Raw genomic sequence first — 12,536 nt, forward strand, 5'->3', positions numbered from 1 at the left:
TCCTGAATCAGATGCAGGTTTACAAAGCATGTCATAGATTTTACATTCAACAATTCATACACATTCTGACTCTACTCATCACTGTAATCTCCTCAATGTATCAACACTTATTTCTTGTTTCTAGTCCTCCTTTCCCCCTAACCCTCTCACCATTATTCTTGACTAGTGATGACCCTTTGATCTTACATGGCTGATCATTCTAACATGCAGATGAGCTGACTTCCAAACCTGACAGGGAAGGGGTATAGTCTTGGGAATCCCACCAGTGACTATCTGATAGTCAAACCTGGTTTCTTTTAGGTCAATGTGTTGATTATGTTATGGAAATTATCTCTAAATTTTATTTGCTCGGGGTTGTATTTTGGCTCTTGTGAACTTGCTGAACTTTCTTCAGCTTCACTTTCAACTTGTATATAAGCAGTCCATAGGCTGTTCCATAGTCACCCCTGGTTTTGTTTTGGGTGATGGTATTGAGCTTCTCCATTGTCTCTGCCAACAAACGTAGTCAATTTCATTTCTGTGTGTTTCATCTGGTGGGACCCAGATGGAGAGGTATTAGAAATGAACTCATTGATTTTGTAAAATTATGTCATCTGATCTCCAGCTTCATTTCTATTTCCAAGGTTATAATTTTCAGTTATTGATCCTTCCTTTTTTGGTTTCCAAATTTTGCATTACAATCACCAGTAATTATCATGTGTGTTTGATCAATTTCAGACTGCAGATGTTGGTTGAATTCCTTGATTTTTTTAAATCACTGACTGTTAGTGTAGACATACAATAAATAATAGTTGTATTAACTAACTATATGCTTATAGATATTATGACATCATAGATGACATTACAATTTAAAATAGAATGGTGGCATGTAAGTAGATAAAATAAAATGAAATCCTATTCCATTTATTAATTTCAGTTCATTACATTGGCAATAAATTTTTACATCTAATAATTACAACCCATACAAAAATATGAGGGCAACAAAACTTTCAGTTTTATTAGCCAAGAAAAAAATTTATAGAGTCAATGCTCTAGTTTCTTTTTTTCATGGACTGATAAAATTAAACTATTTTGTCATTACTAATTTTCAACTAATTCTGAAAATCATAGATATCATTATAATTAACTAAGACATAGTAATCTATTTTTCATGGGTAATTATTATTTCATAAAATATTTTGAGGTTCTTAGAGAGACTAGTTCCTTTCAGTCATCACAACTGAATATGGTATCTGTATTCTCTTATCCAATTGTTTAGTATTTATTATCTGGTTGGTTCTCAATATTTATCACAAAATGAATCCATTTTATAGAGGAGCAGATGACATTTCTCACAGACTGATAATGTGTGGAAAAAAATGAATTAATAGAAAAGCTATGATTCAAGGCTTGATCTTTCTGACTTCAGCCTGTGGCTTTTCTATTTACTTCATATCATCTAGGAAAAATGGAGAAAAATAATTTTTCATCATTCAAGTGATTTACAAAATTATGACATTCTTGAGTCAAAGGTTCAAGGATGTGCTAGAATCTATTGTTGAGCCAGCCCATTCACTGTCTATTGGCTGTGCAAAGGCATTTCCAAGAACAGTAAAGAAAATGAAACATCTCCGTAAATCTTTCAAGTTGGTAGGCAAGAGTAAAACTGGGATGTGATGATATTTAGAGGAGTTATCACATCAATATATAGAGGAAGTGGTCTATAAATGCATGTTTCTTCTTGTAAAATGAAACTGTAAAACGACATTTGGAATACTGCCTATATTTCTTGTTTCTGTGCAGCAAGAAAGTTTAATATATTTGTTGAAGAAGCACAAAAATAATACAGAAAATTCTGTTTTTGCTTACATTTTTTAAGATAACTAAAAAATAGACTCTATCTTAGAAAGAAGAATCTGTACATAGCAATGGCAAGGGACTTAGAAGAGGCATATTGGTAAGCATTTGCTGTAGACATCATAAAGGAAAGCTATAAACTCCCTCACCTGTGAAGAAAAAAATAGAAGCAAGAAATGTAGTTCATATTAACCGAATTCAAATTTTAATATGAATTGCGACCTTTCAGACAACCAATGCTTTGGTTGCTTTCTTTTTTTCTTTGCCCTTCGATATTCTTTTATCCGAATAAGATTGCAGAGAAACCAACAGTTAAAATTTCTTGGACTATTCTGGTAAGAGAAAAAAAAATGAGGACACTAAGCCAGGGGAAGAGAAAGCTGATAGTGGAGACAATAATGAGTTTTGTATGGCTAAAGGGATAGAATATGAATGATGGGCAGATGATATGCATTTCCATTGAGAGTATGGAAAAAAGCAAAATCAAATATAAGAAGGACACTCTATGGGCTTAGAAACACAAAAATGATTTCTTTTTTGTCCATTGGCATATTGTTTCAAAATTAGAGATATTCTGGTAGGCAGATTTTTAAAAAGTGCTTTAGTACTGTTGGGAAAAATAGGATAGCCTTTCAGTGACCTATTCCAGCTCATGATTAAAAGTCAGTTTACTAGTTTTCTCATTATCTCTCAAGATATGTGTAAAATAATGAGTTTATCCTAATCCGACTTGACACTTTTAGCCTGGGGGTTTCTGTTTTATAGTAATCTGGCTACTACACTGTTTCATTTTAAAATGCAGAAAAGATGAAAGAGATAGATTATCTTGATGGTCTCCTATGCAACATAGATGCTCGCTTCATTTAAATGGAAATGTGCATTTTCATGAAAATTCAGGCCTGTATTGATGAACAAAGATAAACTGCCATATTAAATAGAATAGTGCTACATACACAGGAAAACCGGTGAAATGGCAACTAGAACTTACCGTGAAAGTTGAGAGAATAAATAAATATGTATTTGCATACATAAAAAGATATATAAATATTTACATATATCTCTCCCCCTGGTGGAGTATTGGATTCTGCATTAGGCTGCTAACCCCAAGGTCAGCAGTTTGAGATCACCAGCATCTATGCGGGAGAAAGATGAGCCTTTCTACTCCTTTAAATAGGAGTGGGGTGCTATGATTGCCAGATAACAAGCACAGGAAGGTCTTCTGAGCAACAACTGGAGAAGTTTCATTCGGAGGATAGCCTGCAACTTCCAACACTGATAAAATCAACTTAAAATTTAAGTAGACCAACATTTCTTAAAGGGAGTGACTAGCAACTCCTGCCGACAAGCTCTCCTTTACAATTGAGCAACTGACTGAGCTGCTTCTGCGTGTCCTGCTCCTACCCAGCATAGCCCACTTCCCTGGCCCCTGAGATAACCTGCCAGCAAGACCTCTTACCCTACTGGCCTCTTGGGGCTCTAGGTGGATAGCAGACCAGGTGGGCAGTTACTGGAGGCATTCTCAGCACCCAAGTTACACTTTTGGCCATATCTTCCTTGCTCTTTTTTGCTTGCTTCCTTCTCTCGTGCCTTCATCCCTCTCACCTCTAGATGCACTCTACCCCAACATGTCAAAAATATACATACAATAACAATACTAAAGAGACGAAATCCCTACCCACGAGGAAGTTTTATTTTCTTCAGGCTTTGTACATTTGTTCTATTATAACATTTATTATTTTTTTCTAGTTCGCTCCCACTTCCTCTTCTACTGCAGCCCTGCCCTCCTGAGAATACCCATCCTCCTGCACAAAACAAGCAGACCTTAGTTTTGAGCACATCCACTCACAAAAGTGATTCCTCCTGAATCCACAGACCTGCCCACTTTCCTGCTGCATAGCAACGGAAATTCAGTACCCACATCCAAGTCACAACCCACTCTTCTGTCTCTCTGCTTCTTGTCACATCAATGTGTTTTTTGTCCTTTTTGTCCATGTATTTTTCTTTCCTTCTTTTTAAATCCTCCTCTTTTCTTTTGTTTCTTCCTTGTCCCTTCTTTAATTATATTATCTCTAAATACACACACACACATACATCCTGAATATTCGCTTGCACTCTTTTCCTGCCCTACTCATTATCTCTTCTCTCTCTCTTTCCTTGTGAATTATACATCCATGAAAACTATTCATTCTGGTTACCCCTCTTAAAATACATTTCCCATTATTTTTATAAATCTGTTGGCCCATCTAGATGGCATATTATGACTATTATTACTTTTATTTCATTCTCTCTCTTCTCCCATAATGTGGCCTATCTATCCATTTCTCTTCCCTTTTCTCCATTTTACTATCACATGCTTTTCAGTTCCTATTAGACATGCTGCATATCAATAAAGTTGAAGACAGAAATAAACAGCTTGACAAAAGTAGTAGTACACTTCAACACACCACTCTAAAGAAAAGTTCGACCATCAGGAAAGGAGCTCTATAAAGAAACGGAAGAGCTAACACCTCAATCACATTCAACTCCTAGACATAAATAGAGCACTCTACCCAATAGCAACACAGTGTATATTCTTCTCCAGGATACACAGTACCTTCTCTAGAGCGGCCTGCTGAGAACTTTTATCCAGCCCACCAGGTGTTTTTGCTGCTGCTGCCTGTCCTGCTTAGCAGCTGGCTTGTCCCGTGTGCACAGGAATTTGTTCACAGTTTTTAAAAAAAACCCAAACTATAGTCCAGCCCTCCAATGGCCCGAGGGACAGTGAGCTGGCCCCCTGTTTAAAACATTTGAGGACCCCTGCATCTAGAGTGTACCCCATATTAGGCCAGAAAGCAAGCCTCAACAAACCGAAATTTACCTAGAGCCTACCTTTCATTTTCACAAACCACAAAGCTATAAAAGTGGAAGTCAAGAAAAGAAAGAACAGGAACACAAAAGCAAACAAGTAGAGGCTGAACCATGTGCTACTTTAAAATGACTAAATAATAGATCAAATAAGGAATAAAATTAAGAAATTTCTTGAAATCAATAAGATTGATAATACATCATACCCAAACCTTTGTTATGCAGCAAAAGCAGTTACCTGAGAGAAATTTATAGCAATCAATGCACACTTGTAAAAAGAATATAAATCCCAAGCCAACACCTGAACACAATGAGTCCAATGATGAGAATAAGGGCAACAATATAAACTCTCCAACAAAAGGAGTAAAGGAACCATAATAATTAGAGCAGAAACAAATGGACTGGAAGGTTGAAAAGGATTGGAAAATATCAACACGACAAACAATTGATTTTTGCAAAGGATCAATAAAATTGACGAACTGCTGTCAAACTTAACAAATTGAAAAACAGAGAGACGATTTTCTTCTCTAGAATAAGAGATGCAAAGGGTGGTATCACAATAGAATCAAATGTAATAAAAAGAATAATAACACACCGCTCCTAAAGACTGTACTCGAGCAAGTTTGATAATCTAGAAGAAAAGGATAAATACCTAACAATACACCATCTACTCAAATGAAAACAAATTGATGTAGTAAACCTTGACAACCCATAACAAAGCAAGAGACAGAAGTTCAGGGCCACATGATGTCCCCAGATAGTCCTACCAAGTATTCAGTGAATCACAGTCACCTATTCTACAGAGACGATTCCAGAATAGAAAGAAAACTCTCAAATTCATTCCATGAATGCAGAATAACCCTTCCAAACACAGCAAAGACCTCACGAAGACAGAAAACAACAGATCGATAGCTTTCATTAACAGAGATGCACAAATTTTCAATAAAATTCTGGCCAATAGAATCTAATAACATATCAAACATACATAATATACCTAATGATAGATTATAATTTGATACCAAAAAAGCAAAAGTACTCCTAACTGGACCAAATAACAGCAACAGGATAAATGGAAAAATATTGAAGTTTCAAAGGTTCTATTTATTTGGATTCATAATCAATGCTCATGGAAATAGCAGTTAAGAAATCATGCATTATATTAAGCAAATATGCTTCATAAGACCCTTTAGAACTGTTGAAAATCTGTACCCGTGTATATGCTCTGGCCTACCTAGATTTGTAAAGTAGAATTGGGGTCACGATAGTGTGGGGAGAGAAAGCATTTAAGAACCAAAGGAAAGTTGTATGTTTCATGGGTGCTATACTGCACCCTGAATGGCTCATCTCCCACCCTCGACCATTCTGTAAGGGAATGTCCAGTTGCCTAGAGATAGACTTTGGTTCTCCACTCCACACTCCCCCTCATTCACAATGATATGGCTTTTCATTCTGGGTCTTTGATGTCTGATACCCGATCCTATCAACACTTCTTGATCACACAGGCTGATGTACTTCTTCCATATGGGCTTTGTTGTTTCTTAGCCAGATGGCCACTTGTTTATCTTCAAGCCTTTATGATATCAGACACTATTTCTTTTGATAGCCAGACACCATCTGCTTTCTTCACCACATTTGCTTATGCACCTGCTTGTCTTCAGCGATCATATCAAGAAGGTGAGTATCATAGAATGCCAGGTTAATAGAACAAAGTGTTCTTGTGATGAGGGAGTACTTGAGTAGAGGCCCAATGTCCATCTGCTACCTTAAGACTAAACCTATAAATATGTGTACATAGATCTATTTCCCCATCGTCATATATAAATATATTTACATACTTATATGCCTATATTTAGTCCTCTATAACTGCCCTTTGCCTCCTAGTTCTTTCCATTTCCTTTTACTTTCCTCTTGTCCCACTATCATGTTCAGCCTTAATTTGCGTTTCAGAAGCATAGGGAATTCAGGACAGCTAAGCCCCTCAGGACTAACATCATGATTAACCATACCAGGAGGGGAAGGGAAAGGTGGGGGAAGACAGGGGGAAACTATAACCCCCTCCCAGAGGGGTGGGCAACAGAAAAGTGGATGAAGGGAGACATCAGTCAGTATAAGACATGAAAACATAATAATAATTTATAAATTATCTAGTGAGGGAAGGTGAGGGAGGAAGGGAGAAAATAAGCTGATACTAAAGACTCATGTCGAAAGCAAATGTTTTGAAAATGATGATGGCAACAAATGTACAAATGTGCTTGACACAATGGATGGATGGATGGATTGTGATAAGAGCTTTGTTCAGAAACAAAGATATCACTTTGAAGATTAAGGTGTGCTTGGCCCAAGCCATGGTATTTTCAAAGATCTTGTATATATGTGAAAGCTACACAATCCATACAAAAACAGTAACTGAATTGATGCACTTGGATTTTGGTGTTGGTAAAGATTATTGAAATACCCTGGACTTCCAGAAAGACAAACAAATCTGTCTTGTAGGAAGTATAGCCAGAATACCCTTTAGAAGCGTTATCTCACATATTTTGGACATGTTATTAGAAGGGGCCAATCATGCTTGGCAAGCTGGGGGGTCAGTGACATAGAAGAAGACACTTGACAAGATGTAGTGACACAGTGGTTGCAATAATGTAATGAGATGAAATATAAAAACTGAGAGGATGATGAAAGATTGGAAATGACCCTAAGATAGTACATGTGTTTTATATTTTCTTATATCTTTTAAAATAAGTATTTAATGATTATATAGTTTAACCCCCTGCTGTAACTCTGTAATATATTCTTTAACTATTTTCTCACCAAGACATATGTAGGACTTCTGTTTGCCCTAATGTATATATGAATCCTCAATCAATGAATCCTAATAAATTATTCTTGAATCTAAATATCCCTCTCCATTCATAACATTAATGCCTTGATTTAGTTCTGATTATCTGTCACCTGAAAATTTTAAGGGCTGCATTTATTGCTTCCCTCTTCCTTGTCTTTTAACGCACCTCAACTCTGCCTACTATCGATGCTGCTACTTAAGTCAAGACTCATTTACAGGGAGAATGCCTAATGCACACAGATAGGAAATGCAGTCTAGAAGAAGCTATAGAAAGTGGGAGACAAACCAACATGTGACTGTTAGAAGCCAGGCAAGCAACTAGTGCAGATCACGGCAAGATGCTATATCACCATCTTACGTCTTCCGTTTGTCTCAACGATGCTCTCTGCACGTAACTATGTGGTAAATGCTTAAACATTAGCCAGGTTTCATGCACACAAGTACATTTTAGGACTGGGCCCTAAAGGAATTAACTAGCAGAGTGCACGTGACTGGAGGACAAAGAGGAAAGGGTTGTTACGATAGCTTTGTATCACAGAGTGATTTGTTTTAGTGTTGTTCAATGGATGACTGAAAAAAAAAAACCTCTGTTTTCTCTGAAAGTTGAAATAATTAAAGAAAAGTTAAGAGATATAAAGAAAAAAGAGACATCGATGTAAAAATATGACTTCCTGGCTTAGTTTTTCTCTCTGTCAAAGGAGGCAATTCTCATTAGTTCAGAAAAAAACAGCTGTAATTATTAAATTATTTTTAAAACAATTATTTGCTTCAGGCAGTCCCTATTTTACTTTTTTTGTAGGGAAAAATTTATACTTCTATTGAAAAAACAAAAATGAAAGCAGTACACTTCAGATTTTTTATGTTAATTCTCAGTATTTTAATTTCAGACATTGAAGTTTGATTTATCCACAAATATCACAATAACATATGCTTAAGTGTATGAATATCATAATGTATTATAAAAAAGACGTCTTGTTTTCTCTGTGGGAAGAGGGCAAAAGAGCACAGTGGAAATTATTTAACCTTTTCTTTCCTCATTTATCTTAAGAAAATGAATCCTCAATGACTTGAATAAATACACTTGCTTTTTTTAAATTTTGCCATATAGACTAGTTGGTTTGTTATCATCCACAGTATAGGATAGAGACGCTGGTTCAAATGCAGTTTCTTTTTTTTCTTGTTATACAAAAGGGAAAAAATTATTGGAGCCCATATGAGAAATCCTAGAGGGTCCCAGCATACCCTACTGTGTAGGCATGCCCAGCAAAGGGTCACACCATGCACTGTACCCCCATGTCCAAGAGGGACTCCCCTTGAGCCGAGTCCCAAAGCTCCAGGACTGGCTGGGGGTGGGGACGCAAATATAGGTTCTTAGCATTACTAATAAGGCAGCCTGGCTAGTGGTGAGCATTAGGATTGTGTGTATGCTATCCATACATCTGCTCGCCCAGGGAAATCAGGCAGTGTATACAATGATGCTGTCCTTAGCACGTGGGGAATGAAATGATAAGAAAAACTCTTTCCAAATGCCCCTGGAATTTGTCAGGTAACATTCCTTGAAGTAGCACTACTTCACCTAGCAGCTTCCTGATTAGCTTCATGGCATGTGACTGGTGCAGTCACACAGAACCGTGAGTTTAGAGGACATTTTACTTGGTTTAACATTGAGTTGTCCTCTTCTTGAAATTCCTAATGCATTTTTAACCTAGGATCCCACATTTTCATCTTTACAGGAACCTGGAAATTATATAGTCCATCTCTGTTAAAAGAAGAGGGCTTAAAATGGGGAGGAGGGGGGGAAAGGAAAATAAAGGAGGACTATAAGGAAGAAAAGGGGAGAGGGGGCATGGGGTGCTAACCCACCCAAGGGGAGGGTATTGTTTATATCTCCACAGGGAAAGAGGGACCAGACTTCAACCCAGTGCCTCAAGGTGTGAATGCAAAATTCTGGCGTGAAGTAGGGAACCAGTGGAGAGGTCTGGGAGGCTGGTCCCAGTACCAAATACTAAGTGGATGCCTGTCCCTCCCCCCAGAAGAATTTATTTCAAAGGACACCTCCGGGAGAGGGACATGTCTGATCCGAGCACACGGGAGCAGATGGAGGGGGAGTAGGAGAGAGTGGAGAAGATTCTGGCCTACCAGGCCCAGAGGCCAATGACCCCAGTTAGAGCAGTCAGTCCATGGAGAAGACCACATGGCCAGACCCACTATGAGACATGACATCCCTCACTGACCCATGGCCCTGCAGGGGACAGCACTGGAGACACAGTGTGGGAATTGCGGTCAACCTGATCCCACCACACCGAGGCAAAGCACTGGGGGAGTGCAGCGGAACAGCAAGGGAATGGAGTGGCAAGGTCCCTAGGGAATGCTGAAAGTGGACTTTGGGACCAGGGCGTGGTGTCCCAACAGACTGGACTGGAAAACACTCCAAAAGGCCAACAAACAGCCCTTGAACTAATTACACTCTTTTCTCTCCTGTTGAGCTTTGTTTTGTTCTTTGTCAGTGGTTTGTTGTTGTTGTTTTGTTGTATACTGTTGCTTTGTTTTGCTCTGTCTTGTCTTTGTGCATGTTATTATTTCTGCAGGTCTGTCTAAATAAGGTAGGCTGGATGAACTATCTGGAGGAAAAACAATGGGACTGACAGTTTCGAGGGGACATGGGGCAGGGGGAGGTGGGGGGAAAGGGAAAGGTGTTAACAAGCCCAGGGACAAGGGAACAACAAATGAACCAAATTGGTGGTGAGGTGGGGGTGGCAGGCATGGTAGGGCATGATCAAGGGTAATGTAACTAAGAGGTATAGCTGAAACCCGGAGCATGATAGTGGGAGAGGAAGAAAGTCAAGGGAGATGGAGGAAAGAGCTGGGAGGCAAAGGACGTTTATAGAGATCTAGACAAAGACATGTACATATGCAAATATATATGAGGTTGGTGAAATAGATCTATGTGCCTATATTTATAGGTTTAGTATTAAGGTGGCAGAGGGACTTTGGGCCTCCACTCAAGTACTCCCTCAATGCAAGAATACTTTCTTGTAGTAAATTGGCATTCTATGATGCTCACCTTCCCGACACAACTGATGAAGAAAAAGTGGGTGAACAAGCAAATGTGGTGAAGAAAGCTGATGGTACCTGGCTATCAAAAGTAGTGTCTGGGTCTTAAAGGCTTGAAGGTAAACCAGCGGCCATCTAGCTCAGAAGCAACAAAGCCCACATGGAAGAAGCACACCAGCCTGTGTGATCACAAAGGGATCAGGTATAAGGCATCATCAGAACAAAAAAAATCTTACCCGAGTGAATGAAGGGGGGAGTGCAAAATGGAGACCCAAAGCCCATTTGTCGGCCACTGGAGATCCCCTTGCAGCGGGGTCTAGGGGAGGAGATGAGTCAGTCAGGGTGCCATGTAGCACCAATGAAGAATACAGCTTTCCTCCAGTTCCTAAATCCTTCCTCACGCCCCCTCCCCCTTCCTAAACTATCATGATCCGAATTCTACCTTGCAAGTCTGGATAGAACAGAGGATGTACACTGGTGCAGATAGGAGCTGGAGGCACAGGGAATCCAGGGTGGATGATTCCTTCAGGACCAGGGGTGTGAGTGGCAATACTAGGAGGGGAGAGGGAGAGGGGATTAGAAAGAGGGACCTGATTACAAGGATCTACATGTGAGCTCCTCCCTGGGGGACCTACAACAGAAAAGGGGGTGAAGAGAGATGTCGGACAGGGCAATATATAACAAAATAATGATTTATAAATTATCAAGGGCTCATGAGGGAGCAGGGACCAGGGAGGGAGAGTAAAAAAAAGAGGATCTGATGCAAAGGACTTAAGTGGAGGGCAAATGCTTTGAAAATGATGAGGGCAAAGGATGTACAGATGTGCTTTACACAATTGATGTATGTATGGATTGTGATATAAGAGTTGTATGAGCCCCTAATAAAATGTTTTTTTAAAAAAAAAAAGAAGAGGGTTTAGAGATAGAATAGCCAATCAGTTGCTTTCTTTCTACCTTGGCAAAGACACAATGGTTGTCAATGCTTAGAACTGTTCTGCTATTCCTTCAAAACCACACAAATACCCATTACTCACTGGAGAGAAACCCTTCCCTTACCATCCAGGCTCTAGTTCAGTAATGCATTTATCCATCTGAGTACATACATGGATGCTTTGGCAGCGACTGCATTTCAAAGTCCTTTGCATCTAAGTGGGACTGCAAGGTTGTTAGATCTAGCGCAGTGGTTCTTAACCTTCCTCATGCTGTGACCCTGTAATACAGTTCCTCATGTTGTAGTGACCCCCCAACCATAACAGTATTTTCATTGCTACTTCATAACTGTAGTTTTGCTACTGTTTTGAAAGGATCATTTGACCCCAAAGGGGTTTTGACCCACAGGTTGAGAACTGCTGGTCTAAGGAGATATGAGTAACCCTTTCCCCTGCTATGTCTTAAAGACAGAGCCAACTGGAATGGATTCTTTCTCCCTTTCTGCCTTCTCACAAGCTGGAAGGTCAAAGGGCTGGTGACCCAGATTTGATTTGCAAAGAAGGATGGCACTCTAAGAGAAGGTAGAGCACGAAGAGTAAGTAGAGCAAGATCCTTGAAAGATTTTCTCCCAGCAAAAGCGATTCTACCTGGGTCAAGTACATTCAAAGGAATAAATCTTGGTACAGATTTATTATAGCAGTTTTCTCTTTGTTATAACAGTTTACCCTCTGGCTTTAACTAATTTTCAGCATAAATCCTTGGAGATTGATTCACAGCAAATTTATACTTACCCATAATAGGTAATACAGTACTCTGAGTATTTAAAAATGCTATCTAAGGTGGAATGACTAATTTTCAAAATAAAAAATACATAAAAGTATACCAAATTCAATTTCATCTTCAAAGTCTACTAATACAGGTGCATCTTGCACTGTCTCAAGATAATCATTATGAATACAAAAGATAGCATAGGTGCTATAATTATATAATTGTATCATAGGTGTTATGACTTTAGTCAACCTACTCTAAC

General features: G+C 38.8%; 1 protein-coding gene across 1 annotated transcript in view; it reads right to left on the bottom strand.

Annotated features, from left to right (window-relative positions):
- Positions 1-12,536, bottom strand: part of EPHA6 (EPH receptor A6) — a 1,136,602-nt gene that overhangs the window by 318,691 nt on the left and 805,375 nt on the right.

This window comes from Tenrec ecaudatus, chromosome 2 (assembly GCF_050624435.1).
Source record: "Tenrec ecaudatus isolate mTenEca1 chromosome 2, mTenEca1.hap1, whole genome shotgun sequence".
Taxonomy (NCBI): Eukaryota; Metazoa; Chordata; class Mammalia; order Afrosoricida; family Tenrecidae; genus Tenrec; species Tenrec ecaudatus.